We start from the raw sequence: 27,428 nt of genomic DNA, 5'->3' as shown, positions 1-27,428 counted from the left end.
GAATGTGTAAGTGCAAACATGTTAAATGGGCATTATTTATCACATCTAGACACTTAATGCAGTTTATACTGGAAATTATCTACACAATTTAACTAAAGCTGATGCTGGCAAAGCATTGAGGAACATGTAGTATAATACCTGAGAATTTTCCTTTGGTCACCCGTGCCCTAATTTCTATCTAGTACTACTTGAAATACAAAATAAAATATTCCCACCACCAGTATAATTTTTCATTACCGGTACTTAACTTTATCATGTCAGGTGGGTGTTCGTGGCAGCTTCCCCAGGGGGCTTTGCCTCTGCCCCCCCAAAAACACTACTAAATAAAATGATATAAATATTTTTGAAATACAGCTATATACCTATAAGACAAATATAATGGTACAATAGTACAGTGTCATTTAATAGACTTTATGTACAATTGATGAATGGGAATGGGTTAGAAGTAAAAAACTATATTGAATGTTTGTTTGTGTACGGTGAAGTATTAAGACATCTCTCTTCTAAAAGTGGCCTACTTCAATCCATAAAACCAGTCCCAATTACAATACATCATCCACAGAATTTTTACAGTTGGTACTTTGCAGTCAGGCAAGTAATGGGCTCAGATTTGTGGATTTTTAAGCCTTTTTTCTTCATCACATCTTAGTTGCCAGGAAAGCTCTAGTAAGGCAATAATTTGATTAAAAAGACTTACTGGAAAGGTTGCACTCCATGACGGAGTCATATTGAAAGTCACCAAACGCTGTAAGTAATGCCATTCTACTGTCATAATTTGTTCTTTTAATTGGCATGTTGGCAATAGCTGTAAATTGTTGTTCTACCCCTCAGCATAGGTGAAACAACAAAACTAGCTAGAAAGAGAATCCACATCACTTAGCTCAAATTCATTGAAACAAATACTCTTCAGCAATAGGTTGTGTTAATATATAAATCATATTCATAGCTTTATAGGAGGCAGTCTCTCTTAAGGATAGTACAATAGTTAAGATTATTGCTTTTTAAGAGAATTGTTGTTAATGTTAATAAAATGTAGAGTTTGCTTATGGTTTGTAATTATATTTTTTTGTCCCAAGGCTATAATTAATTTAGCATTAATCCTGGTATTATGCTATTAGTTTATGTAATCTTGCTTGTTTGTTCGACTATAAACGGGTGCATTCTGTCTTTTTCTTCAGTTTACTTAAGACGTACACGTTCACCCCCTGGCCACACATTTTTTTTTAATGATATTTCTTCATTAATTATTTTGAATATTTTTTATCCATGAAGGATCTCTTTGTCTAAAAAGAACTATTTCACTTTTGCAATGTCGTGCAGCAGAGATCCGAAATGAATGCTAAAATGCCCAAAAAGTACTGGAAAATAATTTGAACAAGTTACACTTTTATCGTAAATAGGGCAAACCACAAATAAACCACAGACCGCATCTCTTTCCATCTTAACTAAAGAGTTCTGTTTTTCTTTTCTTTTTTTTTTTTGACAGTTGTGCCACTGTTATTAATATAAGCGAGTAACTGCAATGGCCGGATTATTCTGCAGAAACCGGAACAAATTTGGAGAGTGGCAGTTTCTTGACCCCCTTTTTAATGCTCTCTCAGTTCTAGGTGTTTGATCTAAATAAGATGCTAATAGAATGATAAAGATTTTACGATATTTCAGACTGTACCCATGTGTGTACTTCCCTCAAGCTGCTTGTATAGTATGTTGTTTGCTGTCCTTAAGTGAGGTTTGATGTTGTTCCTCCTTTTGAATCATCAAATAATTTGCCTCTACACAGCTGTTTTATTTGATAAGTTTACCCAGATGGCTCAACTATTGCTAATGAAAGGCGTCTCCTAAAACCACACAGAGGATATAATGTTTCTGAAGAAAACTACCCATTGTGAAGTAGGTGTGTTATTATTTAATGATTCTTACTAAAAAAAAAAGGACTATTTGAGTCTATAGTTTTCAGCCTAGTTGTGAAATGACAGCAACTTGCTATTTAGTGGAAATACATATTAGTCAGCGTGCTTAGTCAGTGGCTTTTCAGACCTTTTGTTAAAGCATTTAGACTTTTGTTTAATGAACCCCCAACTATCATGAATCTAGGAGAGAAATCTGGATTCAGTGTAATTATTCTTTCCTAGGGATGGGGTATAATCAACTCTCCTTAAGGATTCCCTCTCCTTCATTGATGCACTTCTGAATGCCCTGTGGAGTATGTACCAATCATCTCTTCTTTGTGATGTAATATCTGCAAAAACAAAGACAAACTGTCCTGTTTTAGCCAATCCTAGTCCTCATTCTGAGCTCTGAGAACGAGTTACCAAAATAGTAAAAGAGGCACTCCTGTGGAGGACCATTATCAAAGGATATCTGTATAATATACATGGAAGAGTGGCAAACTAATCCAGTACAATCACATGTCGTAGCTAAAGGCCAATTTCTTGTAAAATATAATTTACTGAAATCTGAGAATAAACTTCATGGTGTCCTTACAAAGAAATCAAGCAATGTCTGCTATCACAGACCTCGTAGGAACCAGCACTTCTCATATTATTTTTGCGTTAAGTGCGATCTTAGTCACAGAAGTTTTAGAGCAATTTAATTTGAAGGAATTTCAGTATTTCCTCTTTTACATTCCCAATAACTATTTTACTTGAAATGTATTACAAATAGATTTGTGGTGTGTTTTTTTTCTAAATTACCGTGGCTTCTCATTTTTTGTTTTCTAAAAAGATTGTGATGAGACCTTTTTCACTAAATAGGTCATATACTGACCTTATACCTTACTATATTTTTCCTTCAGTGCTCTAGATAAAAGTCAAACATAGACATACTTTATCTTAATGATTGGCTCTTCTGGGGTTAATGATATCATGGAACCTCCTGAATCCTTAATTTGGGCTCTTCTAACTCTTGCCATTCTCTTCTTTCAGTCCTGTGTATCAGAACAGAGTTAGTACCAGCATCCATAAGCAAGCTTCTCCATTTGAGAATGTACTAGACTCCTGGGGTTAGCAGCATAATTTATATTTTATACAGTCCTGTTGTTTGTTTTTGGAAGGGGGCGGAAGTTTATTTTCATTTCATTGTACTGTACAATGTATTTCTTCTTTACTCAATTTTTCCAGTTGAAAATTTGAACTCTGAACATAATTGTGGGACATAAGTACCAAGCGTGCCCGGTGTGCTACATCCTTGCTGGTATTGCTGATACTTAAGTGTCACTTGGAACCAGAGTTTCTTTCATGTCAGATGGGGTTAATCTCGTGTCCATTTTGCTGATTAGATGTTTCCAGTATGCAGATTAAGCCTTGGCTTGGGGGCCTTGTGCCCAATGATATATAATGTGATGTCACAGTTATTTTTATAGCACCGGTAAAAGACCATGTCCCTGAAGGGGTTATTAAGATCATGGAAAGCACAGACTACTGTTTAAACTCTTTAACCCTTGCCAGGCATATCCCCCAAATTGTTTTGGTAATACACAGCTGTTGAGCTCAATGGGCTAATAAAATTGCTAAAAGCCCAGAAAACAGATTTTATAAAGCTGTGAACCCGGGCTCTGCAAAAAAAAAAAAAAGGTGAAAGGGTTAAGTATGTTTAGGTAGCATTATATTCATGTACATAAGATTAATATAACGTCTCTTAACCATTATCCCATGAAACCCCGTTACAGACAGCTCTGCGTGAAGTGAAATGTGCCAACATCCGTTTGTGCTGTGTTGACTGATCGTTTTAATAGGCAGATGGTAAACAAGGGTGTTCAGTTGGGAAAACTTTGTAGATATTTTCATCAACGTCATTTAATATTATTCATAATGGACAGCTGTCCTCACACATATGTGAATTGCACTGTCTCAAAAAAATAAATAAAAAAAAAACAGAAAAAGAAACACAACAATTAGAAACCACTTTAGATGTTTATTGCGAACTGTGTCTACATTAACAGAAAAGAAAATACAAATACCGTTGGCGTTTTAGAACACAAATTTTTCATACTAATGTAGAAGACTGTTTCCTTACACTTCCTACTATGATTCATCTTGATGTTTTGGCACATCATCAAGTAAATCTATACTGTCGTGGGAGGCATATGGGATCTCTCAATGCTTCCTTTGAGAGTTCACACAGCTGCTGCACTCAAGTCAAGACAATGATTGGCTGACCGGTCTAAGCTGCTTCCTGGTCTAGTGTGTAAGCTTATTTGAGCAGGGTCCTCTACAACCTTTTGTTCCTGTAGGTTTTTGTAATTGCCTCATTTATTGTTAATTCTCCCCATTTTATAATATTGTACAGTGCTACGGAATATGTTGGCGCTATATAAATGCAAATAATAATAATAGTGAGAAATTACTGTTGCTGCGGCAAAACTTGAGTATTTGCTGAAGGAAGTATAGGAGCTTCAAAGGCTGGCATCTATATTATTGTTATTCGTTTGTTTTCTTTTTTATGCATTCTCCTAATAATGCAATTAAATGGGGGGAGGGACAGAAGCTGTCACGGTATAAAAGAGGAATGTTGCGGGATAGAAAGGATAAAAAAAAAAAAAAAGACAAGGATGACATTATTAGAAACATACATACGTAGTTATCTGGAAGATTACTTCCTAATTGAAATGAGCGTGGGATGTCATAAAAGGAAGATTACACAGCTACTACAGTTTCTGTGCTAGCAGCTACTTTACTCGTGTACAAATGTTTTTTGTTGTAAAGAAAAAATGTTTTTAGCTACATACATATCTATTTAGATGTATGGATTCTAAATACTTAGCATGTCTGCGTGTGTATGTGTGCATATTTTTGTATGTGTAATATATATTGCAACCCTTTATTTTTTTGGTGAGACAGTCCTGATTTCTGGGTCCTGTCAATTCTGCTTCAATTCGTTTAGTCCCCAGGTGGCATAGTGCGAGCGCATCATTAGGCGGGCCCTCACTGTGCAGTGGGCAATAGGACCCTGTAGGGAGCTTCTCAGCAGCCCGTTATGGGTGTTGTCCCTGGTGATGCCCCCTCAGTACACTACTCCATCCCATGCCTAATCTTCCCCTCTCGATTGTTGGGAGGTATTGGGAGGTAACAACACCACCTCTCATTTTCTGTTCACCCTAAAATAGTTGTCATTTATTTTGGTTAATATCAAACGGTGCTGCTGAATATGTTGGCACTAAATTAATATTTATTATATACACAATGTCCCAAAAGAACACTAAAGCATTGGGTGTACAAACCTGTATTCCTAATACTTTAGTATTCCTGTTCCTAGTTATATAGGTCTACCTCGTGTGTGCCATAAAAATAATAAAATGACTAGCAGCGGCCCTAAAATATACCAAAACTGGCAAAGCACCGGGACCACGTGGCTTTTCTACTGGATATTATAGGAAATTCGCCGGAAGGCTCCTGCCGTGGCTCACAAAAGCCCTAAACGCCGTGGCAGATGGTGGAAGCTTTGAACCGGAATCCCTATTCGCGACCATAACCGTACTACTCAAACCAGGAAAGGACCCAACGAACTGCGGCAGCTATCGACCAATATCCCTCCTGAACGACGACACAAAATTATTCACGAAGAAACTCACGACTAGGCTGCAGCCTCTCCTCCCGTCCCTGATCCATATGGACCAGACTGGCTTCATACCCGTATGCGAGGCGAGGGATAGCACTCTGCGACTCTTTTCCATCCAGCATCAAGCGAGGAAAATGGGGGAGTGCCTTCTGCTGCTATCAACCGATGCAAAGAAGGCGTTTGACCGAGTCGATTGGCAGTATATGATGACCACGTTGAGGGAGATGGGATTGGGACAAAAGCTCTTAACATGGATATCCGCCATATACAGCAAACCGAGGGCAGCGGTGAAGGTCAACGGGGCTCAGACAGCCGACTTTGAGATTAGAAGCAGAACGCGACAGGGGTGTCCACTCTCACCACTGTTGTTCGCTCTGTCTCTAGAACCACTCCTGCAGGCGATTCGCCTGAATCCAGACATTCAGGGATATGAAGGACAGGGAGCGACCCATAAAGTTGCGGCTTATGCAGATGATTTGCTTTTTTTCATCAAACAACCCCGACTAACTCTACCAAACCTTCTCGCGGAGTTTGAACGCTTTGGTGCAATGTCCGGGTTCAAGCTCAACCTGACTAAATGTGAGGTACTGAACCTAACGATGCCCACTGACGAATATATGGCACTGGAATCACAATTAGAGTTCCGATGGTGTTACGGCATGAAATACCTAGACATATGGGTGCCCACGGACCCCAGACAACTGTACGAGCATAACTCCCAACCTCTACTACAAACGATAACAGCAGACTCAGCTAGATGGGCTCTCTCTCCCATAACTTGACATGGGCGCATAGCGGTGCTCAAAATGAATGTGCTCCCTAGAGTCCTATACCTCCTGCAGACCATACCCCTCACACCACCAGCAACATTTTTCTCCTCCCTGAAAACAGCAGTCATACGCTACACATGGCAAGGCGAAAGATCCCGACTAAGGCACGACATACTCTGCCTCCCCACACCCAATGGGGGACTGGCACTGCTGGACTTTAAAAAATACCACCAAGCCACGGTGCTACAGCGCATTCTTGACTGGCATTCGGAACCCCCACACAAGCAATGGGTAGCATTGGATAAAGCAACTAATGAAAAGACATTAGAACCGATGGTCTGGGGGGGATGGGTGGGACAGGGACCAAGAGACTGAGAGGTGGGCGAGAGACACAAATGTTACACGGATGGAAATCGCTAAGGGAACAGTCGCACATCTCGCCAACACCCAGCCCCCTTCTCCCGGTGATGCACAATAGCAAAATAGGCAGAGGACTGCCAGCTTGGGCGTGGAGCTTCCTGGGTGATGGAGACTATATTCACATACGCAGGGCCTTAAGGAATGGCAGATTACGGGATCTGGATTCGCTTTTGGAGGGTAGACCACGGAGCGCGCTTACTACTCTTCGGTATAGGCAACTGAAACAATACTATACTACACTCACACATAAAGAACGATTGCATAGGGAGATAATGTGGTTCGAAGAGCTCTGTGAACAGGGCTCTGGGCTGGATCATGCAGTATCAGCGCTATACCAACATATAGTTATGAATGACCGAACAGACACGAACACATTCCGAAGGCAGTGGGAGGAATCACTCGGTAGAACATTCACAACACCACAATGGGACAAAGCGCTCCTGTGGCAACACAAGAGCTCAATGAACACTCACTACCAGGAGGTTAATTATAAATTGATATCTTGATAAAAAGATGGAGGTTCCGACGAAGAAGGAGTGGATCAGGCGAGTGAAGGACATTCAGGGTGCAGAAGCGCTCAATGCCTCACTGACGGGTAGGGAAACCAAACATGTGGAAGCATGGCTACCGTGGTTTACATATGTTTCCCGATACTTACGGAATAGGGGGAACTGCGAGGGTGGGGGCGATGCGTTGGCCCCGGCCCCCTCTTCGCATTGACCATATACCGTCCCCTCCTAACCCTGCCTTTCCTCCTCAGCTTCTTATCTTCTTCTCCTCCCTTCCATACTTGCCCCCCCTCCCTTCACACTCATACCCTGACTAGGAAGGATTGAGGAAAACCTGACACAACGAAGGGAAGCTTACCTCTCACCAAACACGCATCACATCATATATCTGATGCGACACATATACAACCCACCCATCAGAACCCTCACACCACCAGAGGACACATAACATACACACACATAACACACCAACTGTAGAACACAGAAGGGAAGATACCTACAAGCCCTGACACACCACCTTTAACCACTCTCGATGCCACTTACACAACTCTTAAAACAACCACAATAGCTGCTTCCCCATGAGACCGAATAAAAGGGAACACGCACCGAAACAGAACATAACACATTAACGGGGACGACAAAACGCTAAGCATAAGCAGCACAGGCTCTGAGCCTAAAGCATAACCAACGAATTGAGAAGGATCACAAATTGAGAATGATCACGAGACTCGGAGATGGATGCTCTGTACCCCTTGCAGGTACGGAGTGAGAGGCTCCGTACCCTCCATGGAAAAGGCTCTGTTACTAAGCCAAAAGACTCAAGGAACCAACTCAAAGCTCTGATCCTCACACCACTCAAGAACCTTAAAATGATGCAGATAGTATTTTCATATTGATGATATGAAGGAGACCTGCGTGTCCAAAAATGCAAACCTTCGTGCCATATGTATCGACTGTAAGAAAAACTTCTCAATAAAAACAGATTTACAAAAAAAATAAAAATTAAATGAAGTGTTACTTTTTTCCCGCACAGAGACTCCCTCAACACTGCTTACCTCTTCTCCTACGAAATCATGGAGGGAGGACGGCCTCCTCACTGATAATCCAATACAATGCTTTTCTTCAGGCAGTGTAGCAGTAGCACCTCCAATGGCTGTCAATGTAACAGCCACTGGAGGTGTCTTTTAAGGAACACTATAGTGTCAGGAATATAAACGTGTATTCCTGATACTATACTCTTGAAGTAACTTTGTGAAAAGTTTATTGAAGTCACCTTTTCTCCCACACCGTGCCAGTCTTGCCGTGTCTGGCTCTGTCTCCATAACTGAGATAATCAATCTTGATGATCTCAGCCAATCCAATGCTTTACCATAGGAAAAGAATTGGAAGGCTATTGCACATGCATTGCAAAATGCTGCACTGGGCCTATCAGCATTTCCTCATAGAGATGCATTGAATCAACAATGAATCAATGCACCTTTACGGGGAAGGTTCATAGTCTCCAAGCAAAGCGTGGAGACGCTGAATGCCAGTGCTGCGCACTGTGCAGCACTTGACTAGAAAGCACCTCTAGTGGTCGTCTAAGTGACTGCTCCAGCAATGTAAATGCTGCCTTTTCTCTAACAAAGGCAGCGTTGACATTGAAAAGCCTGTAGGGACAGGATACAGATACCAGAACCACTACATAAAGCTTAAATCTTCAAGGTAAGCATTGCTGTTTCTGGAAAACGGCAATGTTTTAACATGAATGGTTAAATTGACAGGACCACTGCACCCAGGCCACTTCATTGAGGTTAAGTGACAATCCTTTAAAGAACTTACGCCTAAATTACTAATCTTGATAACGCGCTTTAACATCTGAAAACAATCCCAAGTGTTGAAACTGTGTCTGTAAAAGTGACATGTTTAAACTATGCACAAAGCGCTTTAGTATAGTAGGAATATGGCTGACTCATTCTCTTCTACTTATGCAGTGCTTCCCCCAGTGTTAGTTTAAGGAGCCCCAAATCTTTTATATGGTTTTTATACTTTATTTTCCAGACTGTTTCTTGGCTGCCAGTTTAAAAGTATATGTGCGTGGGCTGAGCAGTACATTGCAAATATTTTACATTTTAATATTTCATGGATGTGTATAGTTATCTTCTGGTAGCGAAAGGGTTAGCGATACACCCTGTCTCAAAACGTAAAATATGCGGTTATTTTTTTTCTTCTCGACTGTTAAACCAGGAGCCAGTTCTGCTTGCAACATCATGGAAACTCGTGGCATCCTGTGTATTGAACAGTATTATTTAGGAAGTGCTTTAAACACATAATGTTTGTAAATGGTCAAAACGTAATTTAATGACTCTGCTTCTAATATTATATAACAGAGACTCATTGTATTTGTAGTGAAGTAAGAATCATACAGTAATTATAGTACAAATCAGTGTCATCTAGATTTCAACCAAAATTACATTGCTAATACAGTGTGCGATTACCACTGTAGCAATAAGGGATAATCTTCACTTTGTGTTCAAAATATTGGAAAGGGTTGAAAACAAAACTTAGGCATCGTACCAGTGGAATTCTCGAACCATTACTTTTTGGATGCCCATTTTAATCTACTTAGTGGGACACTATAGGCACCAGACCACTTCAGCTCATTGAAGCAGCTTTTGTGTATAAATCTTGGTTCACAATTCACTGCCATTTAGGAGTTAGATCACTTTTGTTTCTTTTATGCAGCCCTAGCCACACCTCCCCTGGCTGTGACGGACACCGACTGCATGAAAAAAAATGGGTTTTATTTTCAATCAGATCTAACTTACTTTAACCCCTTAAGGACCAAACTTCTGGAATAAAAGGGAATCATGACTTGTCACACATGTCATGTGTCCTTAAGGGGTTAAAAGTTTTTATCTCCTGCTCTGTAAACTGAACTTCAATTACATACATGTGACTTCTGCAGGATATAATAAGCTATTAACAGAGCAGGAGGTAAGAAATTCTAAATTAAAAATAATTTGTAATAAAGGAAGTATAAACAATAAGTGACTCTTTACAGGAAGTGTTTAGGAAGGTTGTGTAAGTCACATTCAGAGAGGTGTGACTAGGGCTGTATAAACAATGTGATTTAACTTGTAAATGGCAGAGAATTACGGTAAGCAGTTATAATGCAGGTGCGTGTTCTATACACCAAAACTACTTCATTAAGCAAAAGTTGTTTTGGGGACTATAGTGTCCCTTTGAGACTCTCAATCCATTGCTTGTTTCTTTTACATAGAAACATAGAATGTGACGGCAGATAAGAACCATTCGGCCCATCTAGTCTGCCCAATTTTCTAAATACTTTCATTAGTCTCTGGCCTTATGCCTATCCCACGCATGCTTAAACTCCTTTACTGTGTTAACCTCTACCACTTCAGCTGGAAGGCTATTCCATGCATCCACTACCCTCTCAGTAAAGTAATACTTACTGATATTATTTTTAAACCTTTGTCCCTCTAATTTAAGACACTGTCCTCTTGTTGTGGTAGTTGTTCTTCTTTTAAATATAGTCTCTTCCTTTACTGTGTTGATTCCCTTTATGTATTTAAATGTTTCTATCATATCCCCCCTGTCTCGTCTTTCCTCCAAGCTATACATGTTAAGATCCTTTAACCTTTCCTGGTAAGTTTTATCCTGCAATCCATGAACCAGTTTAGTAGCCCTTCTCTGAACTCTCTCTAAGGCAGTGATGGCGAACCTATGGCACGCGTGCCACAGGTGGCACGCCGGGCCCTCTCTGTGGGCACGCGGCCATAGGGTTGCCATCACTGCAGAGTAGGCACCTGCCTGCCCAAAACGGCAGGTGCGTACTCTGCTTCCGTGTCGGGAGGACCAGAAGCAGGGGGGAGGGAACGAGGAAGCAGCTCTCCTGTCCTCCCTCGAGCTGTGTGGAGCGTTGCCGCGCGTTACCATGGCAACGCTCCACAGAGCATCGCGCGGGAGGACAGGAGAGCTGCAGGACCTGTCCTGCATACCACCACCGGCCCACCAGGGATGGTTGTGTTCCCCCCCCCCCCTCCCCTTCACCAAAGGTAACAAGAAGGGAAGGGGGGATACTGATTATAAATATAAATATTTAATATGTTAAAAAAAATATAATGCATCTGCAACTCCTCACCCCTACCCCCAGCACCCCTACCCCCTACACACAGCACCCCTATCCACAGCACCCCTATCCACAGCACCCCTATCCACAGCACCCCTACCCACAGCACCCCTACCCCTCCTACACACAGCACCCCTACCCCTCCTACACACAGCACCCCTACCCCTCCTACACACAGCACCCCTACCCCTCCTACACACAGCACCCCTACCCCTCCTACACACAGCACCCCTACCCCTCCTACACACAGCACCCCTACCCCTCCTACACACAGCACCCCTACCCCTCCTACACACAGCACCCCTACCCCTCCTACACACAGCACCCCTACCCCCCCTACACACAGCACCCCTATCCCCCTACACACAGCACCCCTACCCCCTACACACAGCACCCCTACCCCCTACACACAGCACCCCTATCCCCTACACACAGCACCCCTACCCACAGCACCCCTACCCCTCCTACACACAGCACCCCTACCCCGCCCACACACAGCACCCCTACCCCGCCCACACACAGCACCCAACCCTGCCCACACACAGCACCCCTACCCCCCCAAACACACACAGCACCCCTACCACCCCCCCAAACACACACAGCACCCCTACCACCCCCCCAAACACACACAGCACCCCTACCCCCCCAAACACACGCAGCACCCCTACCCCCCCCAAACACACACAGCACCCCTACCCCCCAAACACACACAGCACCCTTTCCCCCCACACACACAGCACCCTTTCCCCCCACACACACAGCACCCTTTCCCCCCACACACACAGCACCCTTTCCCCCCACACACACAGCACCCTTTCCCCCCACACACACAGCACCCTTTCCCCCCACACACACAGCACCCTTTCCCCCACACACACAGCACCCTTTCCCCCCACACACACAGCACCCTTTCCCCCCCCACACACAGCACCCTTTCCCCCCACACACAGCACCCTTTCCCCCCACACACAGCACCCTTTCTCCCCCACACACACAGCACCCTTCCCCCCCCACACACACAGCATTACACACACACATACACTGCACCCCTCAATTCAGTATATGTGTGTGTGTGTGTTCAGCAGTCTTTATGTATTCAGCAGTGTGTGTGTGTGTATTCAGCAGTGTGTGTGTGTGTATTCAGCAGTGTGTGTGTGTGTGTATTCAGCAGTGTGTGTGTGTGTATTCAGCAGACTGCGTGCGTGTATTCAGCAGACTGTGTACTCAGCAGTGTGCGTGTATTTAGCGGACTGTGTGTGTATTTAGCAGTCTGTCTGTGTCTCGGTGTGTGTATGTATTGCATTTGTTGGAGATACTAATAAATATAAGCTTAATTTATATCATTATTTAAAATTTGTATAATTTAACTCTGTTGTGTTCTTCTTTTAAAACAAAAGTTGTTAACTGTACGAGTAGTTTTTTCTAAACGTAAACCTCAGTATTCAGGTTTAATTGCCATGTTGGCACTTTGAAGGAAAAAAAGTTGGCATGTATTGCGGTTTGGGCACTCGGGCTCAAAAAGGTTCGCCATCACTGCTCTAAGGTATCAATATCTTTCTGAAGATACGGTCTCCAGTACTGCGTACAATACTCCAAGTGAGGTCTCACCAGTGTTCTGTACAATGTCATGAGCACTTCCCTCTTTCTACTGCTAATACCTCTCCCTATACAACCAAGAAGTCTCCTAGCATTTCCTGCTGCTCTATTACATTGTCTAAGAAATACAAAAATAAGTGGAGCACTAAAATACCTGTACAATTGTAGATACGGTGTGTATAGATAATACTGTATTATAGCCTGTAAACAACAGACAACCACATCATAGTGCAGACAAATATGTAACACAGGAAAAATAGAGAACAATGCGCATATAAAATGTACACTCACAAATATAGAGCCACAAGGTCACCTGGCTCTAGTGATAAACGCCTTGACTTCAACTTCCAAATAGGAGATAAAGATGCAAATGGGTCAGTTTTCCATAAATCAGGAAGAATTTTATTGAACAAAATAAACTCAAATAAATCTTGACAAATAAAAAACAAAGATTCAAATGCATCAAAATAATATATGTAAAATAGTCTATAAATAAACATATATTATTTTGATTCATTTGAATCTTTGTTTTTTATTTGTCAAGATTTATTTGAGTTTATTTTGTTCAATAAAATTCTTCCTGATTTATGGAAAACTGACCCATTTGCATCTTTATCTCCTATTTGGAAGTTGAAGACAACAGGAGGATACAAGAAGAGGGCAGTGGATCCCCTTTAAAGATCCCAAGGCGTTTATCACTAGAGCCAGGTGACCCTGTGGCTCTATATTTGTGAGTGTACATTTTATATGCGCATTGTTCTCTATTTTTCCTGTGTTACATATTTGTCTGCACTATGATGTGGTTGTCTGTTGTTTACAGGCTATAATACAGTATTATCTATACACACCGTATCTACAATTGTACAGGTATTTTAGTGCTCCACTTATTTTTGTATTTCTTTGTTTGTGATTTGTGAAGGTTAAGGGAATCCTTCACTTAAGTGTAGAGCCTAATTTTACCTTTCTGGTGGAGTGTGCACTTGTTTTGTTTATATATACTATTACATTGTCTGCCTACCTTTAAGTCATCAGAAATAATCATCCCTAAATCCCTTTCCTCAGATGTTGAGGTTATGACTCTATCAAATATTCTGTACTCTGCCCTTGGGTTTTTACGTCCAAGATGCATTATCTTGCACTTATCCACATTAAATGTCAGTTGCCACAACTCTGACCATTTTTCTAGTTTACCTAAATCATTAGCCATTTGGCTTATCCCTCCTGGAACATCAACCCTGTTACATATCTTAGTATCATCAGCAAAAAGACATACCTTACCATCAAGACCTTCTGCAATATCACTAATAAAAATATTAAAGAGAATGGGTCCAAGTACAGATCCCTGAGGTACCCCATTGGTGACAAGCCCATGCTTCGAATATACTCCATTGACTACAACCCTCTGTTGCCTGTCACTCAGCCACTGCCTCGCCCATTCAACAATATTGGAATCCAAACTTAAAGATTGCAGTTTGATATCCTTCTATGTGCAACAGTGTCAAAAGCCTTACTGAAATCTAGGTAAGCAATGTCTACTGCACCACCCTGATCTATAATTTTAGTTACCCAATCAAAAAAATTAATAAGATTAGTTTGGCATGATCTCCCTGAAGTAAACCCATGTTGTCTCTGATCTTGAAATCCATGTGTTTTTAGATGTTCAACAATCCTATCCTTTGAATGGTTTCCATCACTTTCCCCACTACTGAAGTAAGGCTTACTGGCCTATAGTTGCCCGACTCCTCCCTATTACCTTTCTTGTGAATGGGCACAACATTCGCCAACTTCCAATCTTCTGGGACTACTCCTGTTATCAATGATTGGTTAAATAAATCTGTTAATGGTTTTGCTAGTACACCACTAAGCTCTTTTAATAGCTTTGGGTGTATTCCATCTGGTCCCATTGACTTATTTGTCTTTACTTTTGACAGTTGAAATAGAACCTCTTCCTCTGTAAACTCACGTGTAATAACTCATTTATCCTTTTTCTTAACTGAGGTACCTTTCCTTCATTTTCATCTGTAAATACCGAACAAAAATATTCATTGAGGCAGTCAGCTAGACCTTTATCCTCATCTACATACCTTCCTTCTTTTGTTTTTAATCTAACTAATCCTCGTTTTACTTTTCTTTTCTCATTTATGTATCTAAAAAAGGTTTTGTCCCCCTTTTTTACTGACTGTGCTATTTTCTCTTCTGTGTGTGATTTAGAAGCTCTTATAACTTGCTTAGCCTCTTTCTGCCTAATTTTATAGATTAGGTATGGGCAACCTTCGGCACTCCAGATGTTTTGGACTACACCTCCCATGATGCTTTACCAGCATTATGGGTGTAAGAGCATTATGGGGGATGTAGTCCACAACATCTGGACTGCCGAAGGTTGCCTATCCCTGTTATAGATCATTCTGTCTTCCTCACTCTGGTTTTTTTTTATAATTACTAAATGCTAACTTTTTGTTTTTTACTATTTTGGCCACATTTGCGGAGTACCACAGTGGTTTCTTGAATTTTTTGCTTTTACTGACAAGCCTAATGCAATTTTCTGTTGCCTTCAGTAGTGCAACTTTTAAATAATCCCTTTGCTCTTGAACGCCATTTAAATTGCTCCAGTCTGATAATGACTCCTTTACACATATTCTAATTTTAGAAAAGTCTGTTTTTCTAAAGTCTAAAACTTTTGTTTTTGTGTGGTGTGACTCAGTCACTGTTCTTATATGAAACCACACTGATTGATGATCACTGGATACTAAACTTTCACCTATATAAATCACTGGTAAGACCACACATTGAATATGCTGTGCAATTTTGGGCACCTGTTCTAAAGAAGGATATTATGGCACTAGAAAAAGTGCAGAGGCGGGCTACAAAATTAATAAAAGGAATGGAACATATCAGCTATGAAGAAAGGTTAACAAATTAAAACCTATTTAGTTTAGAAAAACGTCGCTTGAGAGGGGATATGATAACATTATACAAATATATTCGAGGCCAATACAAACCATTGTGTGGCAATCTATTCACAAACCGGACTTTACATAGGACACGAGGTCATGCGTTTAGACTAGAAGGAAGAAGATTTCGTCTAAGGCAAAGGAAAGGTTTTTTTACTGTAAGAACAATCAGCCTGAAGAAGTGGTTTTATCAGATGTTCAAACACTACTAGATGCATACTTGCAAAAACAGAATATTCAAGGATATAATCTTTCAATGTAGGGTAATAACTGCTTGATCCAAGGATAAATCTGCCTGCCATTCTGGGGTCAAGAAGGAATTTTTTTCCTAGCATGTTGCAAAATTGGAAGTGCTTCAAACTGTTTTTTTGCCTTCTTTTGGATCAACAGCAAAAAACATATGTGAGGAAGGCTGGACTTGATGGACGCAAGTCTCTTTTCAGCTATGTAACTATGTAACTATGTAACCTACAGTAATATCGGATACCAAATCTCCATTTGTTAACACTAAATCTAGTATGGCCTCTTTATGAGTTGACTCCTCAACGACTTGTTTTAGAGACAATCCCAGTAGGGAGTTTAGAATATGTGTGCAGCTATTTTTTTTTTTTTTTTCAATTCACATCAGGAAGATTAAAGTCACCCATGATGATAACTTGCCCCTGCATTGTCATTTTAGCTATTTCCTCAACTAGTAGATTATCTAACTCTTCAATTTGTCCTTGGGGCCTATAAATCACACCTACACGAATTACTGTGTGATTACCAAATTGTAACGTAACCCAAACAGACTCTATATTCACCTCACTAACTTTTATTAGGCTAGATTTTATGCTATCCTTCACTTACAGGGCCACCCCCCCCCCCCCCTTTCCTGCCTTCCCTGTCTTTTCTATATAAAGAGTACCCTGGTATTGCTATGTCCCAATCATTTTTCTCATTATACCATGTCTCAGTAACAGCGACTAAATCTACACTATCAGTTGCCATTATTGCCACAAGTTCACAAGCTTATTCCCAAAACTGCGAGCATTTGTAGACATGACTCTAAGCTTATCATTTTTTAACACACTTGCTACAGGCACCTTCTGTCCTTGTTTTGGGGGACAATTGGATTGATGTTTTATCACCCTTTTGCCCCCCTCCTAGTTTAAATACATCCTAGCAAAACCTCTGAACTGCTCACTGAGAACATTTGTTCCCTTTTGAGAAAGATGCAAAGCATCTTTTTTGTACAGTTTATTTCCATTCCAAACAGAGCTACCATGAGAAATAAAGCCAAATCCTTGCTCCCGACACCATTCACCAAGCCACAAGTTAAAGTCCCTAATACGCATCCGCCTGTCGTTCTGAGTGTTATGCACAGGCAGAACTTCAGAGAGTGACAGTGTGGAAGCAACCTGCCGTATGTCATTGACAAAAACACTAAAAACTTTTTTGTCTTTATAGACGCACATCCATCCCATTCCCATACAAAGTTAGGTCTTAAACAGAAGACCTTTTGTATATTTCAATGGTAGGACTAACTTCAGCATTGCTATATTTATTAAAACATAAATAAATCTGTAGAACAGTATACATTCTTTGAGATGAAAGTGTATTGTGGATCAGGTATTTAGCTAAATACAGACATAATTGTTCTATGCCTGTTCACACAATTCCATCATTGCCGGTTTTAAACTCTGAATGAACATAATGTCAGAATATTGTATGGATAGAGTTTCACTGTTTGTTATTTTTACTTGTCGGAGGCTTGTTACTGTCCAAGGGCATGTTCTCAATATGTCTTATATCTTTCTTATAAACGCATCCTGCCGTTGGGAGAAGCTGAAGGAAATCCATCCTTTTTTTTGTGATTGTGCGGGGTGCCGCATGCTCTGTTTATATGCTGTTCTGTTTATTGATTGGTAGCCTTCGTGCTAGATCGATCTCTGTCTATTCTCTATGGTAATAGAGCAAAGTTTGTGTCCTGAATAATGAACAGGGGATTCATTTGTCATCTTGAAAAATGTGCAGTCAATTTATTTCAGGGCATTTTATATATCACTGTGTGTGGGTCTCTCTCTCTGTCTCTGTCTCTCTCTGTCTCTCATGGGCACAAGTGGTCTGGGTGCCTGGAGTGTATTTTTATGTCACGTAGCCCCGCAAGGATTTTTGGCTACACAGGTGAACATGCATTTTCCCACTCCCATTTTCCAAATGCATATTCACCTGTATTTCCCCCGCAAGGATTTTTTTTTTTTTGAATTTTTTATTTTTGTTGTGCATAAGCAATTAACATCCGCTTATGAGGTACCCCAAAGGCAATCCTCTAGCGTTTCATATACAGGTTCTACATTGGGTTACATGAGAGACATGCACATTTTTATCATTTAAGTCACGAGTATCTGCGCAATTTTAACTCCTAACAGGTTAATAGTCACAGGCTTAACAGTGTTTCACAAGAGTAATAAAGCATAGTGGGGTATGCAGCTTGAGAGTGGGGTCGCGTGTGATGACAGACTGGCACCGTCCGTGTAAGCCCAAGGTAAGTCCCGTTTTGTCCCTCAGGATGGGGGCTGACAGGGTAGAGTAGGAACTCAGCTCCAGCAGCGTTTGCAGCGTGTGTAGTTTTGCGGCTCCCCGCTTTGCGGCTGTGGCTTGAGAGGGTGACGAGCTGTGCCTTCCACTGATTCCCTGGTCGGGTGAGTGGCTTGTGTGGCGTACTGGACTAGTGATTTCGCTCTCATGTATGTGGGGGTAACTATGTGGCTTGCCGGTATGGGTCTCCGCCCAGATGCCCCAAGCTCGCTTGTGTGCTGTGTGTTGCTCCCACTCACGTGCCATGCTGAGAGGCTGCAGCTTTCCCTTTGTCCTGGGTCCGGTGCGGTCTCTGTGCCTGTGTTCAGACGGCTGTTGTGGCTCAATATCACAGGAGCCGTTATGCAGGTGCTCTGAGCCGCCGCCATCTTGGGATTGGGCCTCGCGTGTCCAGCGCCCTGAAGTCTGTTTGCAGGTCGGCTTGAGTGCGCCCCAGTGTGGACCGGGATGACCCCCCCGGCCCAGAGGGGGGGGGAACAGGAGCCGGCCGGCATTCTACATTCCAGCGTGGGGCAGTATAGTAGGGAGACAGGGCAGCGGCCGTCCACCCCGCTCCCCCTAGAGTAGGCCGCGGCCTCCGAAGTCCCGTGCTTCCCGTGGGGGATCCGAAACTCCCGATCTCGGGGTCCGCTACCCTCCCCACCACTGTGTGAGTAGTCCCCTGCTGTTTGCTCGTTTGGATGGTTGCCTGATATGGCTCAGAGGTCTGATTTCTCGGGAGCCCATCCGCCATGCGACCGGTCAGCATGGCGGTCCGGCCCCGCCCCCCCCCCCCCCGCAAGGATTTTTGGCTGCAAGGTGAACATGCATTTTCCCACTCCCCTTTTCCAAATGCCTTTCCTGTATGTTTCTGCACACCCATGTGGGACATGTCATGATTCCCTTTTATTCCAGAAGTTTGGTCCTTAAGGGGTTAATGTATTACCCCCTTCAGTGCATCCTATCCCCCATTTTCCCCTTGTGTGTGTCTTACAACCTCTGTTTTGTGTCTTACTCCTCTCTAGCCCATTTTTGTTTCTCTTACTTCCCCAAGACCCTTTGTGTCTCTTACTCCAGTCTTTTTGTGTGACTATTTCGCTCTCCAGCCCCTTTTGTGTGTCTATTACATCCCCCTGCCTCTTTGTGTGTGTCTTTCTCCCTTTACCCAGCTCCGTTTGTTTTTCTCTCCCCCATTCCCATCCCTTTGTGGTTTGTTACCCTGTCTCACATCCTGGAGTGCTAAATTACCAATTACCTCCATGTAGCATGGCCGCATGGACCGCGGTAGAGGATCTTCTTTATCCTCTACCCGGTCTCACGGGAAGCCATTTGTTGTTCTCAGTAAGGGGTTTCTTGTCAGACAGAGTAGAGGATACCAAAGCTCCTCTACGGCAGTCTACTTGGCCACACTTCATGGTAGTGAATGAGGGGAGCACTGTTCTTTGTGCTCCCCTCCAGTCACTCACCTGAACCTTGTGCCCCCCCCCCCCCCCCCCCCGGTGCGCCATAACTACAGCTTGCTTTGTTCCTTGTTTAGGAGCCATAGGGGTTATATTGCTTGAAGTGTTTCTTTAAGACTCCTTTTGGGAGTTTGGAGTAGGTAATCCTGCTTCTAATGCATCTTGGTGGCTTAAAATGGTTACAACAGCTGTATTTAGTGAGTGTTAGCAGATGTTTTGAGGACGTACTGAACTGCTAGTTTTTTTTGGCTTGGACATCTTTGAAAATGCAAGAACACCTAACGTCTTCTTTCCAAATTCTACATATTTGTCCTGTTCTGTGTTAACACTGCTTATTTTTGTTATAGCCTAGCCTAGCTTTCAGTAAACAGTCTAGTAAAATGTGGATTATGTCATTTTGTCAGTGTTACAAATAGTTACTGGAGGCGTTGGTCCCTTGGCCAGTAGTTTGATCCATTGCCGTAAAAGGTTTTGAGCAATGACATCTGAGTTTAAATTAGTTTTTGTTTCCAAATGGCTGGTGATTTGTCAGGAAGCTTACAATGCCATTTTAGCTCTCTGGTGTAATTTTAAATGCTTCCCAAAATAATATGGCATCAAATATGCTTTATTGTTCCAGTGCATCCTCAAACAATAATTAGCTGTAGGAAAAAAAATATGGAGCATGTTAATTTTAGAAAGTGGTGAGAACGCCTTAACAATCAGACCACTTTTTATCAGACCACTTTTTTATGGTTGTATGATCCGGTATGTCATCATAACAATGTATATACTGTTATGTGCCATTTTTTTCTATTTACTAATGCAGTATGAGTGTATATGGTTTATATTTTCTAAAAGAAATCTGAAGACAAATTCTCCAGTTCCACTCTAGTCACAGCTTGATACACACCGATCAGCCACAACATTAAAAACACCTTATAGTTTAAATAAATCTATTCGGTAAATAAGCCTATACAGCTAGATGGGCAACAGAATAAAAATAAACTTAAGAAGATTGAAAATAACTTTATTAAAGGTATATGAACAAATAGACATTTGGAAATATCTGCGTATACACGAAAAAGGTGAATAAAATGTTGACTGACAAACGTGAGTGGTAAATGTAGGTGGCTGTAGGCTAAATGAAAAAGGCAAAACCCAGAAACCAGCAGAAGTCTTAAAAAACAAATTATTAGATAACAAGGTTAAAGCCCTAAATGGTTTACCCTCCTAGCCACTCACTGAACTAAAGAAGGGGAAAAGCGATGGAGAACAAAAAACACAGATATAGGTTTCCAGCTAATACAAAGGTGAGCTATATTCAGTTTGAGTGTGAAATAATCCCATTACTCTTAAGGGTATACAGAGGAAAAGACCCCAAAAAGTGCCTATATCATGCGGCCCACAATGAATATCTTTGTGGCCCAGCAAAGCTATTCATTGCTTCGGTCACCTGGAAGTGGGCGGAGATTAAATAAAGCAGACGGAGATTAATTGAAGCAGGTGGAGGCGGTCCACCAGCGAATGGAGGCGGGCAGAGGCGATCCAGGAGAGAATAGAGGCAAGCTGAGGCGATCCAGGAGAGAATAGAGGCAAGCTGAGGCGATCCAGGAGAGAATAGAGGCAGGCTGAGGCGGTCCAGGAGAGAATGGAGGCGGGCGGAGGCGATCCAGGAGAGAATAGAGGCAAGGTGAGGTGGTCCAGGAGAGAATGGAGGCAAGCTGAGACGGTCCAGGAGAGAGTGGAGGCGCGCAGAGGTGCGCAACGTCACGTCCTGATGTGACATCTACAGGCTCCGCCTTCAAGGAATTTTGACTGTCACACATAGATGCAGGACACCAGATAAACAAGGTGAGTAAAGTCTGAGTTTGGATGCTAATCTTGTGTTGTTTTTTTTTTTTTTAAACAGGGTATTACGTTTTGTACAGGGGGGTTGGGGTTTTGTAAAGGGGGGGGGGATTGGGGGTGCTAGGGTTTTGTAGAAATTGGATGGGTGGGCAGCAGATTGTAAATGTGCCGGAGGGAGGGGGGGGGGGGGGGGTTTATCAGTCACCACCACCACTTTCAAGCCCAACAGCCCAATAAGGCTCCATACAGGCTCGATTAGACGCCGTTAGAGTATTTAATGAAGATTGAAAGGGACCAATAAATAAATATGCTTTAATTATTAAATAAGATATATATGGAACATGGGGGGCGGTGGTTGCACTCACCTGAACATGCTTAAATGGGGTGCTGCTGGGGGCCATATTATACAATACACAAGATCCAGCGCACTCTCCTATCTACTAAACAGCAACTTCAATGTTGACAGATTTTATTAGTTTTTAAAAGGTGTTGTTTAAAAACACCTTATCTAGGCAAAAAATAATGGGGATTTAGTTACATTATATGATCATACATTGCATAAGCCTGCCACAACGTCAATGTACCCCATATTTGGCAGGTCCTACTCTCACAGTTTAATGTCTGCTCTTATGAGATTAACCCACTTACTTGGGGAACAAATTCCATCTGAGGCTCTCTGCAGTACAAGACTAAATAGGGACCTGAGATGATGAGGCACCTGTGACAGGGAGGGGTGCAAAATCAAGGAGTTGGCTAGACTCCCAAATATATATATATGGAACATGGGGGGGTGGTTGCACTCACCTGAACATGCTTATATGGGGTGCTGCTGGGGGCCATATTATACAATAAACAATACACAAGATCCAGCGCACTCTCCTATCTACTAAACAGCAACTTCAATGTTGACAGATTTTATTAGTTTTTAAAAGGTTTTGTTTAAAAACACCTTATCTAGGCAAAAAATTATGGGTATTTAGTTACATTATATGATCATACATTGCATAAGCCTGCCACAACGTCAATGTACCCCATATTTGGCAGGTCCTATATATATTGGGGATGTTGGGGGTCGGCAGTCATGAAACAACAATGTTGTTCTATGAAAATGTAAGGGTTTTTTTTTTTGTAGGGCCCACATAACCTTAAACCTTGTTTATTTGGGCCATGTTAGCCTTTGAGTTTGACATGCTTGGTCTATATGATTACTTCAGTGCACCTACATACCAGAGAGAGACAGGGGGAAAAAAAAAAACGAAAAATGTCTAAAGCATCTGCTATAGGGCTTTGCCTTCTTTCATTTAGCCCCGGCAACCTCCATTTACCACTCACGTTTGTCAGTCAACACTTTATTCATCTTTTTTTGTGTATATGCAGATATTCCAAAATGTCTACTTATTTATATACCTTTCTAATAGTTATTTTCAATTTCTGCAGTGTGTCGTCCCCCCCCCCCCCCCCCCCCCCGAAGTCACATGGGCCATGCGCGGCCCAACCATAGACTTCTCAGAGAGAAGCTTGTGATTGGACCAGTTGTTGGCTTGGAGAGGGGGAGGGTTTAAATATACCGTAAGCTGCTGGCAATCGAGTCCCTAAAATAGAAAATCTTCCTCTGTCCTGCGGATAAGGGGGGAGATGCACAATTCAGTTACTTGAAGTGCCAGGACAGTCTATAATTAGGCTCATCGTTAATAGCACAATAGCTAACATCTGGTTGCTCTTAGTATCTTAAGTTACCTTATAATTGCCCGTTTCCCGCAATAGTAAATAAATGGAGTTCTTACAGCAGTACCTTTATAATAATCCCTTGCTTGTATAACAATGACTTCAGCATAATCAACCCCCGAAGTGATCAAATCCTTATAAACAGAAGCTAAAACTAGTCATTAAGAATTGATTGAATGGATCTCAATTTTACTGCATTTGGCTGCTGCTTGGGGTGAACTAGTTAAGGAAATCCAGTAATTACGCTCAACAGTTAGACATTTTACATAAAAGGCCATGAGTTTTTCTATGGGCCATTGCTGAAAGCCATATCGAAACTAACAATTGAGCATAATTCTGCTTTTTGTTTAAGTAACCATGTTTAAAAGTATTCTTTTGTATAAGCAGCCATTGTTCGCATTGTCTGAGAGACTTGACATCTTTTTCCAGTCAATGTTATTGTACATGGCTAGAAAATAACATCTGTATGCTGGCTTAAACTACTTTTCTGTGACTGTTCACTAATAAATCAATTAAAGAATTCTACATTTCAGATTGATTCATAGCCGAATGCAAAAGTTTAGAACTAATATTATTCGTTGTACGTTTAATAAAAAACTAATTTTAACGGAAGAAACGAGTACCAAGAAAGGTCCAAATCAGCCCAGAGGTTAAACCACAGCAATAGTTGGGCGCCGTTATCAAGCTCCTTCATGTGCTGAAACGTTGCTGCTTTTATCCAGCACTTATAAATTTGCTTTGCTGGTTTGATCCTGTGTGCTTGCTAATTTCTTCTTTAGTATAACTGTGAAGTTGGCTGCTAAGACTGTGGAGCCCAGGCATATCCAGTGCACATGTTTAGCATGTCTCCAATAAAAAAAATAAAAAAAAATTGAATATTGTTTTTCAACTATAAAAACCTTTTTCAATTTCGTTGGGAGAGAAAATGGAATATTGATATTTGTTGTCACTTGTTTGGGAAAAGATGAGACTTTGGGGGGAGAGAGAATCTAATGGTGAAATCTTGTTTATTAGATATATGTAAGAATGCTGACAATCCATATATGCTGTTGCTTCTTTTAGTGTGTGTGTGTGTGTGTGTGTGTGTTTTATTTATTTTTAAGGATGAGCAGATGAGCCTTATTACACTTCCTTCAATGGCAATATTTATCCAATGCTATATTTTGGTTCCTAAAGCATTCACCCTGCAGGAACTAGGTTTTGGGGTTTGTATGGGTTTGGGGTTTTCCCCCTCCTTAATACATTGTAACATTTATTTTATTGTCTTAAACTTCGTATCAATATAATAATTAGTTTTCAGGTGGGCTATTTCAATCTAAAAAATTCAAATTCACATCACAATGCTATCAAAAGCATAGTAACAGATGTGTTCCATTTTGAAAATTATAGCTTATATCTGTCACTGTCGGTAGAGTTCCAAACTACAGCCTTGTCAGTGAGTGAGACTGTTGTGCATGTAGACACGTTTCACTTTGCTTTCTGTTCAGTCTTAACTCTTCACGTGTAGTAGGCAATGTAGATTTGGTTTTCATTTCTTTTTTAACTGGACTTTATATATTTTTGTATAAACCTGTCCATTATAAATAGATATTTCTCTTCATGCAAATCTTGCCCAGTTATGTTGAAAATAAGTTGTGGGTGGTCTGTTTGAGAGCCAAGGTATTGGGCCTAAGTGTGCACATGAGACCTCCGTTATTCTGTGTCATTACTGATGTCAAACAAATGCCATCCAGACAAATTGTATTTGCTGCACTTTATAACATGGCCTGTTTCAAGATTCGCTAATACCTAGTCCTCTCTGAAGTGTTTTATACTTGATGTACTTGAAGCAGAGTATTTATTTCCCTTCTGGAATTAGTCTTGTGGATCTGTTTGACACTGCATGAAGCATGAATACATGCTGGCTGTCATATTCTTTCAAAAAAATAGTTAATTCTAGGTACAGTTCCAGCAATCAGCATAATATAGAGTATTTAGATGACGACCGTAAAAGAGCTATAAAAGCATCAATTGAAAATAATCAATTGAGATTTACAAGCAGAGCGACATTACACATATAGAGTGAAATACTTAAATAACACCTGCCATGTTTCTACTTTTGTATTGAAATGTAAGTAGGTCAGTCCAATGAACAACCTGAAGGGTTACAAAAGGTAAATGGTAAACTTCCAGAAACTAAAACAAAAACAATAAACTGTTTAGGTAACCAAAAACAGAAAAATACCAAATTTTGGATGTAAACAAAGGCTTTTTTCATGGAACACGTATCGTGTTAAAGGACCACTATAGTGCCAGGAAAACATACGCGTTTTCCTGGCACTATAGTGCCCTGAGGGTGCCCCCACCCTCAGGGCCCCCTCCCGCCGGGCTCTAGGGGGTGGAAGGGGTTAAACTTACCTCTTTCTCCAGTGCCGGGCGGGGAACTCTCCTCCTCCTCTCCTCCTCCATAGCGACGTCATCGGCTGAATGCGCATTCAGCCTGTCCATAGGAAAGCATTCTCAATGCTTTCCTATGAACGCTGGCGTCTTCTCACTGTGATTTTCACAGTGAGAAGCGCGGAAGCCCTCTAGCGGCTGTCAATGAGACAGCCACTAGAGGCTGGATTAACCTTATTATAAACATAGCAGCTTCTCTGAAACTACTATGTTTATAGAAAAAAGGGTTAATCCTAGCTGGACCTGGCACCCAGACCACTTCATTAAGCTGAAGTGGTCTGGGTGCCTATAGTGGTCCTTTAACAACTTACAGCTGTTCTGAAGCAATAGAAATAGATGAAGCTGTACAGGTGTCCCAGCTTTTGTTCATTTCTTACAAACCTTCCGTATAGAAGCAATGTTGGAACATATACGTTGTTACTACACCCTCTTAAGCATTTTTTTTGGACAGGATTGTTGTGCATGATGTAATTTATTGCAAAATAATGCCAGTGTATAAAGTTTTACACTATGAAAAGGCACTTTAGAACGCAATGCTGAATGGCAGAGTTTTCACTTGCAGGAATTTATACTATGAAACGCTGCATATAAGTAGTTTAAGCCCTCCTCTGCTGGATGTGTAATTCCACCCCGGCAGCATTAGAGGGTAGTCATTAGCCAGACGAGAACTAGAGTTTCGGACAGGCTAATGTTAATTCTGTGCTTATTTCTATGCATAGAATTACATTCATTGTCTGAGAGTGGCTATATATTATATTCTCAGCCAATCAATGGCCAGTGCATTCAGGTTCTGTCTTCTGCAGCTCAGTAGAAGCTGGATATCATCACTGACCATAGGACCCTTGGAACCCAACGGAGACTCAGGAGAGAGGTCAGATGGTCTGAGGCTCTTTTGCTGTATCTAAAAGTGGCGATTTGCAGAGAGTGCATAGCACCCTGAGACAAAAAGAAAACCTAATTTTTTTAGTGCCATGCAATACCATCTGGTATTTGCATAGTTAGTCATGGATGGGTTCATCCTACAGCAATATAATGATCCAAAACAAATCTTGAGGCTATGTCAGAAACATCTTGGAAGACAATTACAAGATGGTAGGCTTTGTCTCCATCATCAAGCTGATTTGAGGTGAACTTGACAAAAAGGTGAAAGCAAAGCAGCCTACAAGAACTACTCAGAAATTAGTTGTACTTTCAGTCCAATTATTACAATTTAATATAATAAACACAAAACAAAAAAGGGGGCAGCACTTGCGGGTCCTAACACAATATTGATTGAATGCATCACATCAATATAACAAATCAACTTTTTGAACGTGTGTGTATTATATTTACACCTACACGCACGCACACAATCTAACAAATAGTAAATGTGCAGATATGTAACATTACTTATTATTTATGTTAAAGGGCAGATTTATGTCCAACACAGGAATCCCTCACAATGGTCAAAGCTTACAACATCACTTAAAACATTATAAACCCAT

General features: G+C 41.4%; 1 protein-coding gene across 2 annotated transcripts in view; it reads left to right on the top strand.

Annotated features, from left to right (window-relative positions):
* The window catches only part of INPP5A (inositol polyphosphate-5-phosphatase A), a 474,649-nt gene that overhangs the window by 129,710 nt on the left and 317,511 nt on the right, over positions 1-27,428 (top strand). The window lies entirely within an intron of this gene.

The sequence above is a fragment of the Pelobates fuscus genome, chromosome 10, assembly GCF_036172605.1.
Source record: "Pelobates fuscus isolate aPelFus1 chromosome 10, aPelFus1.pri, whole genome shotgun sequence".
NCBI classification, from domain to species: Eukaryota; Metazoa; Chordata; class Amphibia; order Anura; family Pelobatidae; genus Pelobates; species Pelobates fuscus.
The sequence above is the reverse complement of the archived record's forward strand: the minus strand, read 5'-3'. Positions and strand labels throughout refer to the sequence as shown.